At 36.5% G+C, this 22,266-nt stretch overlaps 1 protein-coding gene across 5 annotated transcripts in view; it reads right to left on the bottom strand.

Annotated features, from left to right (window-relative positions):
• Positions 1-22,266, bottom strand: part of LOC144308658 (ferritin light chain-like) — a 145,002-nt gene that overhangs the window by 95,965 nt on the left and 26,771 nt on the right. For 2 of the 5 annotated variants that reach the window (XR_013375043.1, XR_013375042.1), the window contains one exon: positions 6,332-6,551. The exons of the other annotated variants lie outside the window; for them this stretch is intronic. The gene's annotated coding sequence lies outside the window, so the exon portion shown is untranslated. The remainder of the gene's footprint in view (positions 1-6,331; positions 6,552-22,266) is intronic. 5 annotated transcript variants of the gene reach the window in all.

The following is a 22,266-nucleotide window of genomic DNA, read 5'->3' as shown; positions in this document are numbered from 1 at the left end:
CAAATTCCACTTGTTTATTGCTGGTATATAGGGAACAAGTGAATTTTCTATATTTACTTTGTGTCCTGCAATCTTCCTATAATTGCTTATTAGTTCTAGGAGTTTTTTGTTGATTCTTTTGGATTTTCTACATAGATAATCACATCATCTATAAACCAGTTTTTCTTTCCTTCTTAGTCTGTGTGCCTTTTATTTCACTCTCTTGTCTTATTGCATTAGCTAGAACTTGAGACACAATGTTGAAAAGGAGTGGTAAAAGATGGGATATCCTTGCCTTGTACCTGATCCTAGAAAACATTCAAGTTTCTCACCATTAAGTATCTTAGCTGTAAATTTTTTGTACATAGTCTTTACCAAGTTGACAAAGCTCCCCTTTTTTCTTAGTTTACTAACAGTTTTTATCATAAATTGGTGTTGCACCCCGTCTATAATTTTTCTATATCCATTGATTGATCATGTGATTTTTCTTACATTAGCTTGTTAATACAATGAATCACAATGATTTTTGAATGCTGAATCAGCCTTGCATGAAATAAATTCCACTTAGTCCTGGTATATAATTTTTTATACTTTCTTGGATTTGATTTACTAATATTTTGTTGAGTAATTCTGAATCTATGTTCATGAGATATATTGTAGTTTTCTTATAATTTCTTTGTCTAATTTGAATATTTGGGTAATGCTGGCTCCTAGTATTCCTTCTGCTTCTATCTGGTGAAAGATATTACAGAGAATTGGTATAATTTCTTCCTTAAATGTTTGGTATAATTCACCAATAAATCCATCTGGGCCTGGTGCTTTCTGTTTTGTTTTTGTTTTTTAATTTTTTTAAATAAATTTGCTTTCTGTTTTGAACATTTATTAATAATTGATTCAATTTCTTTAATAGATATAGGTCTATTCAGATCATCTGTTTCTTTTTGTGTGAGTTTTGGTAGATTGTGTCATGGAGTGTGTAGTAATGTCCCTGTTTCATTACTGATATTAATAGTTTGTGTCTTCTTTCTTTTATTCCTTAGTTAGCCTGGTTAGGGACTTACTGATTTTATTGACCTTGTCAAAGAACCAGCTTTGGCTTTTGCTGATTCTTTCTATTGATTTCCCGTTTTCAATTTCCTTGACTTCTGCTTTAATTATTAATATTTCTTTTATTCTGCTTATTTTGTATTTATTCTCTTCTTCCCCTTCTAGTTTCCTAAGGTGAGAACTTAGATGATTGATTTTAGATCTTTCTTTTTTTCTAGTATATGTAATTCAATGCTATAGATTTCCTTTTAAGCACTGTTTTCAATGCATCCCACAAATTTTGATAAATTGTATTTTCATCACATTTAGTTTAAAATATTTGTTAATTTCTCTTGTGATTTTGACTATGGCCCATGTCTTATTTAGAAGTGTGTTATTTAATATCTATGTATTTGGGGACTTTCCAATTATCTGTTATTGATTTCTAGTTTAATTCCATTGCAACCTAAAAACAGACATTGTATGATTTCTATTCTTTTAAATTTGTTAAGGTGTGTTTTATGGCCCAGAATGTGGTATATCATGGTGAATGTTCCATGAGCTTGACAAATAAGTGTATTCTGCTGTTATTGGATGAAGTAGTCTATAGATATCAATAATATCCAGTGTATTGATAGTGTTGCTGGGTTCAACTATGTCCTTACTGATTTTTTGCCTGCTGTATCTGTACATTTTTGATAGGGAGGTGTTGAAGTCTACAGCTGTGATAGTGGATTCATCTATTTCTCATTGCAGTTCTATCAGTTTTTGCTTCATGGTAAAAAACTGCACCTCAGGGTACCTGAGTGGCTCAGTTGGTTAAGTGTCTGCTTTGGGCTCAGGTCATGATCCCAGGGTTCTGGGATCATCAGGGAGTCTGCTTCTCCCTCTCCCTCTGCCTGTGGCTCCTTGTGCTCTCTCTCTCTCTCTGTGTGTGTCAAATAAAGAAATAAAATCTTTTCAACAAAACAAAAAAAAAACTGCACTTCACAGAGTATCGTTTGATGCTCTATTGTTAAGTACATACATGTTAAGAACTGTTATGTCTTCTTGGGAGAATTGACCACCTTATCATCATATAAATGCCCTTCTTTATTCCTGATAATTTTCATTACTTAATACTTTGCTTTCTCTTGATTAGTGTTAGCATGGTATATTTTTCTCCATAATTTACATTTTAATTATTGAAGTATAATTGTTATGCAGTGTCATATTAGTTTCAGATGTAGAGCATAGTGATTTGACAATTCTATTCATTATCTTATGCTCTCCACAATGAGTGTAGTTACCATCTCTCACCATACTATGCTATTGCATATTGTTGGCTATATTCCCTATGCTGTACTTTTCATCTCTGTGAATTATTTGTAAGTAGGACTTTGTACCTATTCCCCCTAACCCTCTCCCCTCTGACAACCAACAGTTTGTTCTCCGTATTTATGAGTCTTGCTTCTGTTTTGTTTATTTGTTTTGCTTTTTTAGATTCCACATAGAAGTGAAATCATATGGTATTTGTATTTATCTATTTCGCTTAGCACAAGTCCATCCATGTTGTCCCAAATGGTGAGGTCTCATTCATTTTTAGAGCTGAGTAATATTCTATTGTGTGCATATATACATGTACACACACATATTGTCTTTTTTATTTTAGCCATTCTAACAAGTGTGAGGTAGTACCTCATTGTGGTTTTGGTTTGCATTTCCATGATGATTAGTGATACTGAACACATTCTCATGAATCTGTTAGCCATCTGTAGGTCTTCTTTGGAAAAATGTCTATTCAAATCCTCTGCACATTTTTAAATTGGATTATTCTTTTTTTAAATTTTTTTCAATTTTTATTTATTTATGATAGTCACAGCAAGAGAGAGAGAGAGGCAGAGACATAGTAGGCAGAGGGAGAAGCAGGCTCCATGCACTGGGAGCCCGATGTGGGATTCGATCCTGGGTCTCCAGGATCGCGCCCTGGGACAAAGGCAGGCACCAAACCGCTGCGCCACCCAGGGATCCCTTAAATTGGATTATTCTTGTATGTGTGTTGAGTTGTAGTTCTTTATATATTTTGGATATTAACTCCTTAACAGATTTTTCATTTACAAATATTTTCTCCTATTCAGTAATTTTCCTTTTTGTTTTGTTGATGGTTTTCTTCAATGTGCCAAAGCTTTTTATTTTCATGTAGTCCCAATAGTTTTTGATTTTGCTTCCCTTGCTTGAGGAGACACATCCATAAATAAGTTGCTAAGGCCAGTGTCAAAGCGATTATTGCCTATATTTTCTTTTAGGAGTTTTGTGGTTTCAGGTTTCATACTTAGGTTTTTAATCCATTTTGAGTTTATCCTTGTGTATGGTGGAAGAAAGTGGCCCAATTTTATTCTTTTGCATGTAGCTGTCAAATTTTATCAATACCATTTACTGAGGAGAATGTCTTTTTCCCATTGTATATTCCTGCATCCTTTGTCATTAATTGACCATAAAAGTATGGGTTTATTTCTGGTCTATTCTTTTTTTCTGGCCTCTATATTCTGTTCCATTGATCTTTGTGTCTACTTTGCGTCAATACCATTTTTTAAATTACAGCTTTGTAATATATCTTGAAATTTGAGACAGTGATGCCTCTAGATTTGTTCTTCTTTCTCATTATTGCTTTGGTAACTCAGGTTTTTTTGTGGTTCCATATAAATTTAAGGATTATCTGTCCTATTTCTGTGAAAAACACTATTAGTATAGGGATTGTATTGAATCTGTAGATTACTTTGGGTTGTATGGATATTTTAACAATATTAATTTTTTCCAATCCATGAGCATGGTTTATCTTTCCATTTGTTTGCATCATCTTTAATTTCCTTCTTCAGTGTTTTTTAAGTTTTCAGAGTGCAGGTCTTTCACTTCCTTGATCAAATTTATCCCTAGGTATTTTATTACTTTTGGTACAACTGTAAATGGGATTGTTTTATTAGACCAAATAAATGAATTTGGTAAAATTTCAGAATACAAAATTAATATATAGAAATCTGTTGCATTTCTATACACTAATAATGAAGTATCAGAAAGAAATTAAGAAAAAAAAAGAAAAAAAGACATTAAGAAAACAGTACACCATTCACTTTTTAATCTTTATGTCTTTATATTTAAAGTGGGTTTCATGTAGAAAACATATAGTTATCATGTTTTTTTATCCACTCTTATGTCTCGGTAAATTGGTACATTTAGACCATCAAATTTAAAATGATTATTGATATAGTTAATGTTTATCATATGCATTACTGTTCTCTATTTGTTGCCATTGTTCCTCTGATTGTCTTCCACTCCTTTTCTGTGGTTTGTGGTTTTTGTTGAGCATTTTATATGATTCTCTCCTTTCTTAGCATATGTTATACTTCTTTTAAAAAAAACTCTTCTTAGTGGTTGCTCTAGAGTTTGCAATATGTATTTACATTTAATCCAATTCCTCTTTAATATAACACTGTACCACTACACTGCTAGTGTAAATACCTTATAATAACAAAATAATTCTAACTCCTTCCTCCCATACCTTGTAGTATTGCTGTCATTTATATATATATATATGCATACATATAGAGTCATATATATGCATACATACACATAAGCATACACAATTGAATATATTGCTACTGTTATTATATTGAACAAACTGTTATGTTAGATTAAGAATAAGAAAATTAAAAAAATATTTTTTCACTTATTCTTTCTTTGATGCTCTTCCCATCCTTACATAGATCTGCGTTTCTGACCTATGTTATTTTCCCTCTTTCAAAGAACTTCTTTAACATTTCTTACAAGGTAGGTCTACTGGCAACACATTCCCTCAATTTTTGTTTGTCTGAGAAAGTCTGTCTCCTTCACTTTTGAAAGATAAATTTACAGGGCATAAAACTCTAGATTGATGTTTTTCTTTCTCTCAGGATTTTAAATATTTTACTCCACTCTCTTCTTGCTTGCATGACTTCTGAGAAGTTGGATGTAATTCTTAACTCTGTTCCTCTGTAGGTAAGGTGTTTTCTCTGGCTTCTCCAGGACTTTTCTTTATCTTTGATATTTTTTTGCAATTTGAAAATGATATGCCAGGTTGTAGGATGTTTTTTGTTTGGGTTGGTTATGGATTTTTTTAATATTTATCATGCTTGATGTTCTCTCAGCTTCTCAGATCTATGGTTTGATGTCTGAATTTAAATTTGAAAACTTCTAAATCAAATTGTTTCAAATATTTCTTCCGTTCTTTTCTTTTTCTGACATTACCATTACTGGTATGTTACATTTTTTGTAGTTGTCTCACATTCCCTAGATATTCTGTTCTGTTTTTAGTCTTCATTCTCTTTGATTTTTGGTTTTCAAGCATTCTATTGATACATCCCCTGGCTCACAGATTTTTTTTTCCTCAGTTGGGTCTACTAATAGGCCCATCAAAGGCATTCTTCATTTCTCTAACAGTGTCTTTTATATCTTACATTTATTTTTGGTTCTCTTTTAGGATTTCCATTTCTTTGCTTACAATGCCCATCTGTTCTTACATGCTATCTACCTTATCCATTACAGCCCTTAATATATTAATCACAGTTGTTTTAAAATCTCAGTCTGATAATTCCAAAATCTCTGTCATGTGTGGCTCTGATGCTTGCTATGTCTCTTTGAATTGTTAGTGTTGGCTTTTGGTATACCTTGTAAGGGTTTTTTTATTTTTTATTTTTGATAGCCAGATATGATGTAACAGGTAAAAGAACTACTATAAATAGGCCTTTGGTAATGTGGTAGTGAGGTGTGGGGAAAGGGAAAGCATTCTATAATCCTATGATTAGGTCAGTCTTTTGGTGAGCCTATGCCTCTGGACTATGCACTTTACAAGTGTTTCTCAGTTTTTTTTCTCCCCTCTTGGGTAGGACAGGATGGTTAGAGTTTGCTGGGGTTGGGTATTTCACTTCTCACAGTCAGTTAAGGTCTGAAAATACCCCTAGCAGGTCAGGCTCTAGTTAACTAGTTTCCTCTGGGGACAGATCTTGTTAAGAACAGTGTTCTAGCATATTTCAAAATGGTTCCTTTTCCCCTTCCCCTACTGGAAGCCTGAGGGGATTTTTCTCTGGTATTTACTGTGGGAACCTGGTTGAGCTTCTGGAGGTAAATCTCATAATACTGTAGGGGTTCCCCTATGAGTGGGTCCCCCTAGGGTTTTTAATACTCATAGTTTTCAACACTAAGCCTCTAGCAATTTGTCAATTACAATTAAGATTTCCCTACCATGGCACTGGTTTCTATAATGGCTTCTGCTAGTGAGTCTCTGCTCCAGTAAGCTGCAAATCCCTTTATTTACCTGTCTCCCATCTTGGGGGCAGTGGCTTGCCCTGTGTCCTTCCTTCTCTTATGGATCCAAGAAAAGTTGATTTTTTTTTCAGTCTGTTCAGCTTTTCACTTGTTAGAATGGAGTGGTGGCTTCCAAGCTTCTTACATGTGGAACTGGAAACTGAAAGTCCCTTGCCAGCAAAACTTTTTTGAAAGAATTGCTAAAAGAAGTTCTTCAGACAGAAAGAAACCTGGAACATTAGAAATGAAAGAAGAACAACAAAATGGTAGATATCTGGGTAAACAGAATATCTTCTCTCCTGTTGAGTTCTTTAAAATATATTTGATATCTGGAAGCAAAATTTATCACATTTTCTGATGTATTTTTGATGAAACTTTTCTTATTTTTCTGAAGAAAAATGAAGTTTTTGATATATGTAGATATGCTACAAAAAAGGCAAGTACAATATAAGGTACCAATATAAAGGTACCTATATGGCGCTAATATTTTTCCACTTAAAATAGTAAAATATTGGGGTGCCTGGATGGCTCAGTTGGTTAAACATCTGCCTTTGGCTCAGGTCATGATCTCAGGGTCCTGGGATCAAGCCCCATGTGGGGCTCCCTGCTCAGCAGGGAGTCTGCTTCTCTCTCTCCCTCTGCCCCCACCCCTACCCTGTTTGTGCTTTCTCTCTCTCTCAAATAAATCAATAAAGTTTTTAAAAGAAAAGAGTGAAATATTGATTCTGAGTAGACTGAAAAGTTGAGTACGTATCTTATAATCTATAGAACATTAAAAATACTATATAAAGAGTTAAAAACAACAGAAAAAATAAAACAAAATATTGAAACATGTTCAAATAATCAAAAAGGAGGAAGAAAAGGAGAAACAGAGAAATAAAACAGAGGGAACAACCACAAAACAAACAATAAAATAGCCTAAATCCAAACCTCAATAATTATATTAAATGTAAAATTAAGAGATTTTCAGAATGGATTTAAAAAGTTAAAAGACCAATTGGGTCAACAAAAGACTCACTTCAAATATAATGATATAGATAAATTAAAAGTAAAAAATATATACTTTTATGCAAATATGCCAATACTAATAAAAGGAAAGTTGGAGGGCAGCCCCGGTGGTGCAGCGGTTTAGCGCCGCCTGCAGCCTAGGGCGTGATCCTGGAGACCCTGGATCGAGTCCCACGTCAGGCTCCCTGCATGGGGCCTGCTTCTCCCTCTGCCTGTGTCTCTGCCTCCCTCTCTCTCTGTGTGTCTCTATGAATAAATAAAGTCTTTTTTAAAAAAAGGAAAGTTGGAGTGACTAGTAAAAAATACAATAAACACTTTGGCAAAGTGGCACAATGCTGAATTAAAGCTACTTGTCACCAATAATTCCTTAATAAATTATTTCCATGCTTTTCTCAGGAAAAGTTTGCTTCATCTCACCCACAGACCTTTCAAGCCTCTAGATACTAAAAAGCTGTCGAGCTCTAGCTGGACAGTTTTTTTTTTTAATTTTCATTGTTTTGGAATTAGACTCTTGCAGATTGCTGTAATCTAATGGCTTACTTTAGAACACAAGACATAACATCTTTCTCCTTCACTTTCCCAGTTAGGTACAGGGCAATTTTCCAGACATATCTCTATTTCCTTTAACCTGAACAGATCTTTTTGTTTTCCATTTTCATTTTACTTCCTCTGTAGTACAAAGCCTTGTGCTCCAAAATTACAAGAAAACTAGGTGGCCATATAACTAACATCACTTGCCTTGAGTCTCATTTGTCAGTTAAAGTTATGCATGGCCACAAGTAAGGAGATACTACTCTGAAAGCTTTCTTTATAAGAATAGTTCTTCGGAAGGATGATTTTCTACTGTTACTATATTATATTACACATAAAAAATTATAATAATATTTGTGACATTCTGAGACAAGCAAGAGGAGAATGCCATGGCCAGCAAATGGCTAGAGGTATTTAGCTCCTCTAGGCTGCCCTGAGCTGTCTTGAAGGCTGTAGGGAGCCAATATACTGACACACCTATAACATTTGTGGAAGCTGCAATCAGAAAGATGGGCACTATTTTAGCATAAAATACAGGAAATTGCTATAGCAATCCCTGTGTATTTCTCCTTTGAATTTCCATAATCTTCAGCTTAATTGTACTTAATCTCTTTCTCTTTTTAAATACTTCAAAAATTTTTAAGTAAAAGAGAGCATTAATAATGTTACATAGTGATTTCCTCACACATAAAAATATCATTACAAAGCTATGTATGCTAACTTCTCATGGAAACTACAGGCAGAGAAATGATAGGGATTTGGGACTTAGTTTCCTAAATTCTGGAATGTTACAGATCCTTTCTCATTTTAGTTTCCCATTATATAATGGAGATAATAACACTTGTTTGCTGTGATTATTGTGAATGTTAAAATGAGGTACCTTCTAAAACATGCTTAGTATAGTGCCTGGCACATAGTGGGTACTCAATGAACACAGCTTCCTCTTCATTTTCATTCCCTAGAGGAATTTTTGCTAAAAAAAAATTGAGAGTAGAGATATGTCAGCTTTGAAGTCTCACAGAAGGCTTTATGGAGGGTATGTAATGATCTTGGCCTTGAGGGGAAGCTGAGATTTGATGGACAGTGAAAAAGAAGAAAGGCCTCCCAGGTCCTGGTAATAAGACGGCATGAAGATAATCTTTGAAGTCTCAAGCAGCCAAAGGTAGGATTAATGAATAAAGAACACTTGCTAAGTAGAAGAAATATTGATTTGGAACCTAGCCTTAAGGAAACACAATGAAAAAAGTCTTACTTGTACGGGTGTGAGAGTTGATTCAGGTTAGCCCATGACCACATGGTAAAGTAGGCAAAATTTTCCTTCAGTGCTTTTCCAAAATGACTTTGCTGTCTTTTCTTCCCTTTCAGCATTGCTTCTTCTAAGGACTCCATTATACTACTTAGGCTCAACTATCACTACTTGGGAAGGAAGTGGGCTAAAAATATCTAATTCATACTAAAGAGTTTTTGACCTAATGAGTTAACCCTGCTAGTTCATCAGCATTTTAAAAGAGAATCTTGGATTGCATTACAAGTAATCAAGAGAAAAGCTCTCCAGTGATTGAATTTCCAGCACTTCTCCTGAGTAGGAAGTATTTCTGATTATAGAGGCTACCCACTCAAATCATACCACAAAGATAACTTCCCACTCCATCTATGGTTATAAGGACCCTAATTAGTAGACCTGGGTATGCACAGTCTAGACATAATCATGCCTGAATACCAACATTCTAAAGAAGGCTCTAGAAGAGTTTGTCTAAATTACCTCTATATGAGTATCTGGGTTGAATAGTCAGGAGAAACACTATAGTGATTTCTGGCTGAAGCAGCCCAGGGTACAAAAAAAATGGAGAACCAAGCGAGAAAAGCCAAGATCCAAAGTAACAGTATGAAATCCAAAAGGGCAGATACCGATTGCCAAGCATCCTCCAAGCTTCTGGAGTTAGGGGAGATGGGGTTCAAAACAAGAACTGGTTAGGAATTGCTGTTAAGTCCGAGGGGGTTAGAGTGACCAGTCTATCCATAACATCCATGCTTCATGTTTCTTATTCAGTGCCTTCCAGCTATGACTGCCCGCTGGATTAGTTTGAAAGGTTAAAGGCAGAGTGAGCATAAAGGATGCAGCAAAGGACTTATGGGAAATTTTTAAATAAATATTAGAGAATAATTGGTAGCTATTAAAATACAGAAGCTATGAAACTATTAGAATACAGAAGTTATGGCACTTGCATCCAGAGGAGATAGTAAAATCACAATTTAAAGACTCATTAGACACCCATTCATTTTTAAGACAGGATTTAAGAAAAATAATGAGATCTATCTTGTGGTAGTGCTGAGATATGAGCTAAATGACCCACGAGAGGTCTCTTCAAACCCAAGAGATTCTGTTTAAACGTTAGAATCCATCTGCCATAATGGAAATTAAATCCAATAAGCATTCTCCTCGGAAAAACATTGCTTTATATGAGCAATGCTCTATTTGCTCTTCTATTTCTTTCTTTTCATCCCTTCCAAATTAAAAACTGGCTCAAACCTATCTCCAAAGTAATTTTCTTGATATTAACCCCTAAGAAGAGGATTCATAGCCTAATATACCACGAATGGCAAATAGACTTCATCTTGATAGAGGTTTCCTGAACTTTGTGTTGAGAAATGTTTTGAAGCTGTATTCAGAGGGCTGTGTCTGATTAGCAATGCCACCCTGCAGGAAGAAGGGATTAGAGTGTGCTTACCAGGTGTTTGCTACTTCCGCAATATAACAACCCAAGGAGTATTTATAATTAAAAGCAATAAAAATATAATCTAATATTTTAATATTCTGAAGCATATATGATTTGATGCATGGTAGAATGGACTCCTTCCAAGTTTATGGCAATAAGGGGCTAGTTATTGTTAAAAAAAAAAAAGATTCAACAGAAGAGGAAAAGGCATAATACCGGTACACTAAGAATAGATAAACTTTTTACAAATCCACTAACCTAAGGTTGGAACCTTAAGAGAAACATTTAGGTATGATTTAAAGAAGAGAGGAAATAGGAACTGATATTTTTATGGCCATATACCACACTCCTTGGCCTCATGGAGGACATAGATAATATTCTCCTAATATTGATCACAAAACTGATTTTATAGGCATAGAGCTGAACTGCAGTTGTCATCCATTTCCAGAGCTATCTTGTTAACCACAAAGCTATACTGCCTAAATCTCAGCTGGAACTCCCACCCCCTGCAATGCTTAGTAACTTATTTCTTTAGGCAGCCAAACCTACTCAGCTGCCTAGTGGCCTTCAGGGTCCAGAAGGTAAACCTTGCTGGTAAAATCACTTTGGTTTCCTGAAGAGCTCTTTCAGAGGATTCAACCCAGAATTTCTCGATCCTGGAGTCAATCCTCAGATCGCTGCTGTACCATCTAAACTTGTAGAGATTGCATGTGGTTTTGGTGGCTATGGTAATACGGAAGACTCTAGCCCAGCATAGGGCTTACATTCCTCTATCCTCCTATCTGCTTTACCTGAGATTAGTCAAAGGGGTTTCTGTGGTAGTTGGGGGTGAGGTAGAAGGGGGAAGTGAGGAGATATTGCTTGACATTTTGTTGAAACTCAAAGATTTATCAAATGAATAAATGAATGAATGAATGAATGAATGAATGGAATTTGGGAGACCACCTAAATAATGGGAATAAAAGTGCCTTCTAGCCTTGGAAAAATAGATAAAGCAAGCCAGAAAAATAAAACCAGGCCACTGTAGATAAGATTGGTGCTTTCCTATCCTACTATCACCAACCACCCTTCACCTAAAACAGGAAAACTGAGATAGCTTTGTACAGGAGGCTTGTCTGTCAGTGGGAGAACCCAAGACAGAAAGGTTAACCTACAGTTTAGCAGGGGGAAGTTTATGCAGACATGGTGAAATTTGGCAGCACTTAATCTAGGAGTTTTCTAGTATGTACAGTATGAAATAAGAGGGTCATGTACATCACTGAAGTGTACAGTGTGTTCTACCTTTGAACCTGGGCTTGGACAAATAGATGTTTTTCTCTTTAACAGTATACCGGTACGTTAGGAGATAACAATATTGAAAACTTCAGAGGCTTTAACAATTTTATTTGAGGAAACAACTGTGCTTAGTTTTAGTGACTAGCGATGAACCTAGAATTGTTTCTGAATAAGAAGTTGATTTTGTTTTCAATTTAATCTTTTTTGAATTATTCATTTTGGATTTTAAGTTGTGCTGGTATTGTCACTTTTAAAGAGATAAAGAGTTTGGTGGTATTTGACCATCTAAGTAAATCAGTGCATAAGGCTATACAAAATTAGCTATGTATAGACTTCATTTAAAAAGCACCTATGCAGAGGATATACAGTCTTGAGAACAAGTGGCATTTATAATCTGGTACCAGAACAAGTTTTACCTTGGCAAATGCTAATTTTTGCCTTATAATTACTTGGACAATGCTTCTGTCTCTTGTTTCAATTTCAGCTATTTACAAGCAAAATATTGTTAAATTATAGAATTAAAAATGTAACCTCCACTTAGGTCTTGAGATCATTCTAACCGAAATAACTATCTACTTGGTGAAGTTATATGGAAGAAGAGGACATTCTCAGCTCCAGCTTACTCATTATCATGGACTGGTATCAACTGAAAAAACATACTTCATACCACCAGCCATGGTCCACAGAGGTAGCATGTTTTGAATCTAAGGCTCTTCTGTATAACTGCTTAATTTAACCCATGACTGGAACATAGGATGGAACATTTAATTCATTCTGTGCTATTGGGATCAGAATAGAACTGAGTTTTCTTGGAATTTACAAAAGGTGTATTTTCATGTTTAATTAGGAAAAATATGAAAGTATGTCATCTGGAGTTGAGAATTCAGAATACCTGGATATTCTGTAGGGCAGGCTATATAAGCACTGGAAGATTAAAGCCCTCCAGGAGCAGTCATGCACTGATGGATGGCAAGTGGACAAGGACACCAGCTCTCAAGCTTCCCAGGTAGGATAACCCTGAAGTTCTTGTCTACATCATAGGTAGCAAACTATTTCTGCAAAGGGCCAGAGAGCAAATATTTTAGATTCTGCAGCTACATGGTCTGTGTTGCAGTTCTTCAGTTGTGCTGTTGCAGAGTGAAAGCAACCATAAACAATTCACGAATGAGTGTGACTATGTTCCAAAAAAATTTTATTTATGGACACTGAAATTTGAATTTCATATAATTTTTATATGACATAAAATATTAGTCTTTTGATTTTGACTATTAAAAAACATAGGGATCCCTGGGTGGCGCAGCGGTTTGGCGCCTGCCTTTGGCCCAGGGCGCGATCCTGGAGACCCGGGATCGAATCCCACAACGGGCTCCCGGTGCATGGAGCCTGCTTCTCCCTCTGCCTGTGTCTCTGTCTCTCTCTCGCTCTCTCTGTGACTATCATAAATAAAAAAAAAATTAAAAAAAATTTAAAAAACATAAAAGCCATTCTTAGCTCATGGGCTATATAAAACCAAGCTGGATTTGGCTCAGGCTGTAGTGTGCAAACTCCTGTTCCACGTTATCTTTCGAAGTTTCCCTCAGGATTCCACATGGTATCTTGCTGGAAAATTCACCCTTCATTGCTTTCCTTATCTTCCCCATCTTGCTTCCCCAGTCACCTAACAGTATTCTTAGGAATCACCTCCCAGATAAGCTGTTTGCACTTGGATACTTGTCTTGAGGTCTGCTTCTGAGGGAAACTCAACTAAGACAACCAGCTTGGCTGATTAATCACTGAGTTGAATGTTCATTGCTTTGGGGCCATGAAGACCCCCCCAGAAAGACTTCTCCCTATGAGTATATTTAATAAAAGGCTCTTCTTGTTATATTCTCAGACTGATAGTGCAGTGCATTAAAAATGCATAAACTTTACCATTCCAGTCTTCTGACTTATACCTGAGATAAAACCAAGAGTGTTAACACCTGCAACAAGCCCAAGGAAGCCATTTCATCTCGTGCCCATGGCTCTCCAACCCTCTTGCTAGGCTTCTCGGCAGTGAGGACATCAAGGTGCTTCTCAGCAGCACATATGGGTGAGTCAGAGTTAGTTGAACCACAGGACAGCCTATAGGAATCCAGGGGCTGGGGCGGAGGGGGGGGGGGGTCGGGGTTGGGGCGATGATAACCACTGCAGCAATCTCTGTAGCAGTGGAGACTTAGAAAATCAGTTTCCTTCCCAAAGCTCCTTGAAAATAACCAAGGGACTGAATTATTTCCAGATCAAGGCTAGCAGGTGGGTAGATAGGGAATTCATTTTTTTTTTGATCCCATAATGCTCCTTTTATGTAGTAATTTCTTTCTTTGCAAATTGAAAAAGCTTTCCTCACCCTCTTCTATGCTATTCCAGATGGCTATACCCTCTCAACCTGGAAGGTGCCTGCCTGTTGGCAGTGAGGCTGTGAACTTACTAAGTACAGCATTTTCAGATCTGCAGACATAAATGAAGCAATGTAGATTATTTTATTAATGACAGGCTTCTCTAATAAAAGGATAGGCCATGACATGTAAACTACAAGGAAATCATGAAACCATATCTGGGTCTAAAGTGCTAGGGCCCTATGCATTGCCTAAAAATTGATTAATAGACACTGATTTCCTCTACTCCTAATTGGTATGCAACATGCAACAAAAATATAATTGTAAACTTAAAATAAAAAAAAGCTTACATTCTAGAACTAGCTCTGGGGTGTTTACAAGTTCTAACAAAACCCCTCAAAAATGTGTTTTAATTGGGTTTCCATTAGTAAGTCTAATCCATTGGGACTCCCTAATTACTGAGGTAGGTCTTAATTCCCTTTCATCATTATTTTCTCTCTTTCAGTCCAAAATAGAAAGAAAGAAGTTCTCTTTATTAAGATGTGAATTTTAAATTGAGCTTCAGTCCAGCAAAGTAAGCTACCACTGGTTCTTTCTGAGCCTAACCCTCTGGAGGGCTTCATTTTAAAATTCAAATACAGGGAGATTATTTATCAGTGTGGTTTTGGCAGTGACATAATTGCCCCTTGAAGAAAACAAATTGGCAGCCTTGCAAAAGAGGAAGTGATTTTTATTTATTTATTTATTTTGTATGGGAATTAGGTTCTGCAAACAAATGCCTCTGACTACTAGGGCTTAAAAAATGCGGTATGGTGTTCAAATGAAAAAGCAACATGAAGCCAGTGAATGCCCATGGTCTCAGGGTGTGGGAAGTGTAGCCATGGTAATAAAAACCAAAGTGCCAGGGAGTAGCACACCAATGCCCAGATCCATAAGCTAGCTAAAATTTCTACCCTTGGCTCCACATTCCTACTTGAAAAACACCTCCTTCTTGATCAGACACACAAAAGCCTATGTTTCTGTGTTGTAGTAGGATGCAGCTAGGTTAGAGTAGAGAGAGAACTGGTGCAGGTACAGAGCATCCAGATTATCTTCCTGCTAATAACAGTCTCTAGGTCCATACACTACAGGCCGAGGAGAAAGAGAGAAAGGAGCTATTTCTTACCACCAGCCAGCATCACAGCTCTGGCATTTTTTTTCATTAATTTGCATACCCAGGAACAGCAGTTGTATTTCAGAAGCATATGGATCACTGCCCCACCTCCCCAACACACATATACCTTCACCTAGGTCTCCCTCCAGACCTGCTCTATCATATACATTCCCATCTGCTCTTGAATGCTGAAAAAGATCACAACTAGGCATTTATTCCTTGGATATAAGGTCTTATTTCTTAGTAATGTGCACATTATCCTGGGATATATGACACCTTAACCCCTAAGCTTTTGAATTTAAACAAACCCATTACATTCATTGAAATTCACTTCTTCAAAACAGTCAGAAAATTAAATGAATAAGCCCTATTAATCACTTATACTTTGCTGAATACAGGTAGGGGAAGGATTAGGCAAAGAAGGATTAAATAAAGGGGGAGATTGTGTGATCTCCATAATCATCAGTTCAATGGAAATGAAAACTGTCATTATTCTATTCAATTTAACCTCTCATTGCCACAAAGAAAGAAGATTCTACATAGGTGTTTATACTTGCTACGGTATATTTTTTCTGTGAATGAAGTATACAATAAAGTACATTTTATAAATAAGATTCATATTAAACACCATGTTTGGGAATGTGGAAATGAAATTCATCAGAAAATTCTTCATAAGTAATCTATTTGGCCAGTAGAGATATCGCTACATGGCATTTCTCCAAGTCCCCAAGCTTATTTATATCACTTTGCTATCCTCATAACATCTGTGCTCTTAGGAGAGTAGGAATATATTTAACTGAATATTTTTCTATTTAGCTGGGAGAAGATGCATAAAAGCATGGAACTAGTGTAGGGAATAAACAGTTGGTTAGAGCATAACTTGGAGGACAAATTTGGTCATTTTATCAAAATGTATCATGAGATATTTAATATAGCAGTACTTTCCCCAGAAAGTTATTCCATAGGAGCACCCTAATGAACAATTGAACCAAGGTATAAGATATATGGGAGATACCAAGATATTTATTGTAACATTACAAATGTGGCAAATGCTGGAAAAATTTAAATGTTCGTCAGTAGGTTAAATATATTACGGCTCATTCACAGTGGAATGATATACAACCACTAAAAAGAATTAAGTAAATTAATATGTATTGATACAGAAAGGTACCCAAGATATTCTATTAAGTAAACTGTAATGCATACTATCATACACATATTTTTTACAAGGAGAAGTCGACAGGCACCTATTGGTGTGGTATAACTCTGAGAAGGATCTTGTCAGGGGAAAATTTTACTTTTCATTTCATAGTCTTCTGAACGGTTTGAATTTTCTTTTTGGAAGTGACTGTTCATTACACACATAAAATAAAAATACAAAATAAAGAAAAAGAGAAATATAATAAAAGTGAATTGTCCTTTTGGAAGCATCCCTACCTATCATTTGGGCCTACATTCTTTGACAGTGGCCATATAGATTAGAAGGAGGTCAGAATTGCCTTCCCTGATGTGCCCTGAACGTAAGTGTTCCTGCATAGGTTATCGATTTGGTACCATGAAATAACACCTATCTTATTAGAATCGGTGTAAATTGCTCATAGTACTTCTTGCAGGGGGATGACAAGTTTCATAAATTCATCAGCCCTCTTTCATATCCCGAACAGGGGTGCAGAGGGGAGAGTCCTCTAAATGCAGTCTTTCAACCTTCAAGAGCTGCTTATAAGGTTTGATGAATAAGTTGGTGTTTGTCCCTCTGTGTCTTTCACAAATGTATAGTCTTTGACTCTACCTCTTATGCAACCTTGCCTTGCTAGGCATAAGAATAAGAAATTTTTTAATCTGCTTTCAATAGAGGGACCCCCTGTTTTCCCGGTCCTTTTAGCTTCCCTTTGCTGGGCATTGTTTAGCTCCAACATTAATTTTTTGGAGAGGTTTCAGAATCAGAATTGCAAATGGTTTTCTCAGCATGGTTGGGCAGGGATTTCATGCAGTGTTCCCTGTTCTGTTTCCATTGCCTTCTTTCCTGACAATCCCACTGCCTGGCCAGCCTTTTGGAACAAGCTCTTCCAATTCCTATTAGCCATTCTTTTCCCTCTGCAAGATATCAAACCTCCAAGGTGAAAATGAAAAAAGTTCAGATGTTTCTAAATCATGGATTCCCAGAATAGAACTCAAAGGGTCATTAGATATAATCTTGTCCAAACCTATTTTATAAGTGGGGGAAACTGAGGCCCAGGGAGGTTAAGCAAGGACTCCAATTTAAATTTCCCAACTTCCGTGCCAGTCCTGTCTCCATTTCATCCATGTGCAGAAGAGATATTAGAAAGATTTAATAGCTGTATTTACCTAAGGCACCAGACTATAGACCCACCTGAGTGCTGGGGTAGGGTCCTGAAGGTACCCTGCTGCTCTCTATTTGCTAGATCAATGAATGGTGTGTGGGTTGCTAGGGGATGCACAGAGGTTACTGGGGTGGTGAGTAGGAGGGCTTGTAGAACTCACAGCAACATCTCTTCACTCACCTTTAAAGAAGTATTTCAATATATTAACTGGGACAGTCATCCAAGTGTGTCCCAGGTGTGTAGCATTTATGTCTATATAGTTCTTCGGTCTAATTTAGATAAAACTTGGGTATATATTTTTCTTCAATGCAATGCTTTGATGTGTAAAGACTCAAAGAGTATCTGCAAAGTGATATGTTGTAAATCTTTCAAAATATAGGCATCATGAAAATAACTTCCAGGCACTCTGAACATTACACATAATTAACCAAAATCTGGGGGTCTCACACATCCAGTGCCATTAGAATACTGCAGCCTTTCAGTGTCACTCAAAGATGAAATATTTAAATTGCAAAACAGACACATCTACACAGAAATATGAGCTCTCTAAAAATGTATGAGCTGATGCTTATCCGTCTTCAAGGAAAAATGAGTCACAGTAATGTTTCCCTGTGTGCAACAGATTTTGAATTGTGATTTATGCAGTTTAAAAGCAGCTAAGTAGCCCTTGTCAGTAAGACTATCACAAGATTGTTTGATGGCGACCACTTTGTACAAATTACCTAATCAATTCAATTCCCCTTCCTCTAAGCAGAAGAATACAGAATACCCAATCTCAGGAATGGGTGGGGGTATGTGCATGAAGAGGCTCTTTGTTCTCTCATTCTGTTTTCCTCTCTTCAGCTCCTTAGGAGGTACTACATAAGACATAACATATGTGAAAGCTAAACAACAGGATGTACAGAACTGTTCCCCCCTAAGAAACCTACCTAAGACTCCTACCCCTAACATCTCTCCCATAGCCTGAGATCCCAGCATTCCATTTGGTCTTTAAGAGTGCCCAAACAAAATTATTCTTGATAAGCCATAAATACTTATATCTCTGGTAACCTTTTCCCCCGTGGAAAAATGGGCTAGGTTCTCAAATTTATTTTCTCATCTACGTATTTAAACATGTTTCAAAAATATGAAATGTTAAATCATACTTAGTCACACTTTTAGAGAAAGAGCTGAATTGAAAATAAAAAGACCAGGTGAACAGAGGTATGGAAGAGGCTCAACATAATATTTGTTGGATGTTGAATGAAAAATTAATCAATATGTATGTCAGTTATACCTCAATGCACGATTTACAAATTAAATCATAGGAACTTGCATATTTTAACTGGGACTTCTGATACCAAATTTTGTATCCTATAGGGTTCAATCAGAGAAACAAAACCACTGCACACACACACACATACACACACACACACACACACACACACACGAGTGCATGCATAAAAGGGATTTGTCACAGGGATTTGATCTTACACAATTGTGGAAGCTAGTTAAGCAGTCTGTGTAAGATTGTTGTCTTTGCTTCTGAGGCTGGAGCTTAAAGTCCACAGAGCAGGCAGTGGGGGAAGGGAAGATGGATATGCAGTGAGGGAAAGCAAGAATGAGCTGAAACCCACAAATGTCAAGCTGAAGACCACAAGGAGGGGCTGAAAAACTGTCAGTTCGGGTCTCTAACCTTAATGGAATGCTTGTTTTTTTAGAAGCTGGGGATCCTTCATTACAGAACTAAGCCCACATAGCTAGCCCAGGAATGGAAGCAGCTGAAGGAAGAATTAGGGAAGGTTGGAGCAGCTGAAAGCCCAGCTGCTGTCTCACGCCAAAGAGGTAAATAGCAGATCAGTGACAATGTGTGTGAGCTACAAAGTAGCTGCTGTTCTCTTCTTCCCTCCAAATCTCATATAAGAATCTCTCTTTTGGCCCACCATAACCAGAACATACAGGAAAGGGATTTCTGAAATATGTAATGCAGCCTAGCAAAGTTAACAGTGCAAAGCCACCATACTAGTCACTATACACAGGGAGAAGACAGAAGTGTTCACAGATTTCGGAGTCTCTAACAAATAGAAATGAAGGTCTCTGTCCATCAGGGGAGATGGCAAAGGTATTGCAAGGAGAGGAAAGAGTATATATTCTGTTAGTCACCCTTCCTCCTTCCATTCATTAAAAATGTGTACGGAGCATTTACTCTATGTCAGGCCCCATATTAAATTGTATTTTTCAAAGATGACCACACCAATATATTCCTTCCAGTATGCTTGTCTTATGCTGTGATGCTGAAACTCTACTCAACAGATGTGCTTTTTTGTTCACTCCCCTTAAATCTCGGCAGGACTGTGACTATGGCAGAAGTGATGCTGCATAGCTTCTGGAGATATATCATAAAAGTTTGAATTTCCATCAAGTTCTCTATGTCTCTGGAGAGTCCTTTTTTAAAGGATTTATTTATCTATTTTATATATAGAGAGAGACAGACCATGGGGGGAGGGAGAGGGGAACAGAATGAGAGTGTGGGAATCCTCAAGCAGATGCCCCACTGAGTGGGCTTGATCCCAAGACTCTGAGATCATGACCTGAACTGAAATCAAAAGTCAGATGCTTAACTGACTGAGCCACTCAGGCACCCCTCTCTGGAAAGTCATATCATCAACTCAGTCCCCATGTTGGGTTAGCCGAACCCACATGGAGAGGTCATGTGTAGGTGTTCTAGTTGATATTTCCAGCTACAATCTCAACACCAACCAACTAGCATCAGTCACTAAAAATGAGTGAGTTTTCAAATGACTCTTGCCCCCAAGTCTTCAAGTATTGCCCCCAAACTGGTATCAAAATGAGGAAGATGAACTGTCCCCACTGAGTCTTGCTCAGACTACAGATTTGTGAGCACAAAAATGTCATTATTTCAAACCACCAAGTTTTGGGGTAATTTGTTACACAGCCACAGTAATCGAAACAGGTTCTCTGCCAGACCGATAGCAGATATAATGACTGATATATAGTTATATGGAATCATATATAATTACCTAAATCTTTTTTGTATTAAACTCATTGGCTTGAAGCTAAGTTTTAATGAATATTTTTGGATAAATAATGGTATGTTTTTAACTTTTTATTTTGAAGTAATTATAGATTTGCATGAAATTGTAAGAAATAATACAGAGACATAACATATACTCTTCATCTAGTTTCCCCTAATGATGGTAACATCTTACCTAACAAGTACAATATCACAACCGGGAAATTGACATTGATACAATTAACCAATTTCATTCAGGTTTCACCAGTTTTATACATAATCGTGTGTGTGTGTGTGTGTGTGTGTGTGTGTCTAGTTTTAGACAATTTTATCACAGGTAGTTTCATGCAATGACCATTACAGGCAAGATGCAAAAAAATTCCATCATAAGGATCTATGGAGAACCCTTCATAGCTACAGCCACCTCTCTCCCATCACTACTACAACCTCCAATTCCTGGCAACCATTAATCTGTTCTCCATCTCTATGATTTTTTCATTTCAAGAATGTCATAAAATGAAATTATACAGTATGTAAACTTTTGAGACTACCTTTTTTTTTTTAACTCAGCATAAATCCCTGGAAATCCATCCAAGTTGTTGTGCATATCAGTAGCTCAGTCCTTTTTATAGCTGAGCAGTATTTCATGATATGGATGATGTTTCATGATATGGATGATGTCCCAGAGCTGTTTAAGCATCCACTCGATAAGGAACAATTGGGTTGTTTTCTGCTTAGAGATATTATGAATAAAGCTAGATGAACATTCATGCACAGCTCTTGTGTGAAAAATGAATTTCAATTTTTTGGGATAAACACACAAAAGTGAAATTGGGTTGTATGGTAAGCACGATGTTTAGTTTTGTAAGAAATTGTCATACTTTTCCCAAAGTATCTGTACCATACATTCCAATCAGCAATGTATAAGTGATTCAGTTTCCTCTGTATCCTCACTAGCATTTGGTGACATTGCTATTTTGAATTTCAGCCATTCTAATAGTGTATAGTGACAGACCAACATATTTTGTTATATGATTGGACCAGATGAGCATAAATTCTGTATGCATCTAAATTCTTGTTTACCCCAGGGGTTTCATTTTGTTCAGAGTCACTAGGCCTAGGGTCTGCTGAGAAACTTCTCACCCATGTCAAATGTTGGGAGGACTTTTTTTTTTTTTTTTACTACCACCTCTTTCCCTTGGACCATCCTCTTCAAAATGGAGAAAAAATGAGTTACTTAGGGTCTATAGCTAATGGCTGGCTTTACTTTCTTAGAAATCATTCCTAATACATATGCAGAGACAGAATACATTGCTTTGCTTCCAGAAAAAAATTTAAATAAATTTTCTACAACAAGATATCTTAAAAAGGAATGAGGAATTTAAGAAAAAGAAAGGTAAAAGATTAAATCTGTAATAAAATTAAATATATAAAACACATAAGGTCTCTTGCCATTGAGTCACAAATCTGTGCATTTGTAGAGTACAGGACAATGTAGGGAGTCATCTAATTCACAGTACTCATTAGGAAATACCAGTTGTGAGTGAAGCAG

The sequence above is a fragment of the Canis aureus genome, chromosome X (genome assembly GCF_053574225.1).
Source record: "Canis aureus isolate CA01 chromosome X, VMU_Caureus_v.1.0, whole genome shotgun sequence".
In the NCBI taxonomy this organism is placed as follows: Eukaryota; Metazoa; Chordata; class Mammalia; order Carnivora; family Canidae; genus Canis; species Canis aureus.
The sequence above is the reverse complement of the archived record's forward strand: the minus strand, read 5'-3'. Positions and strand labels throughout refer to the sequence as shown.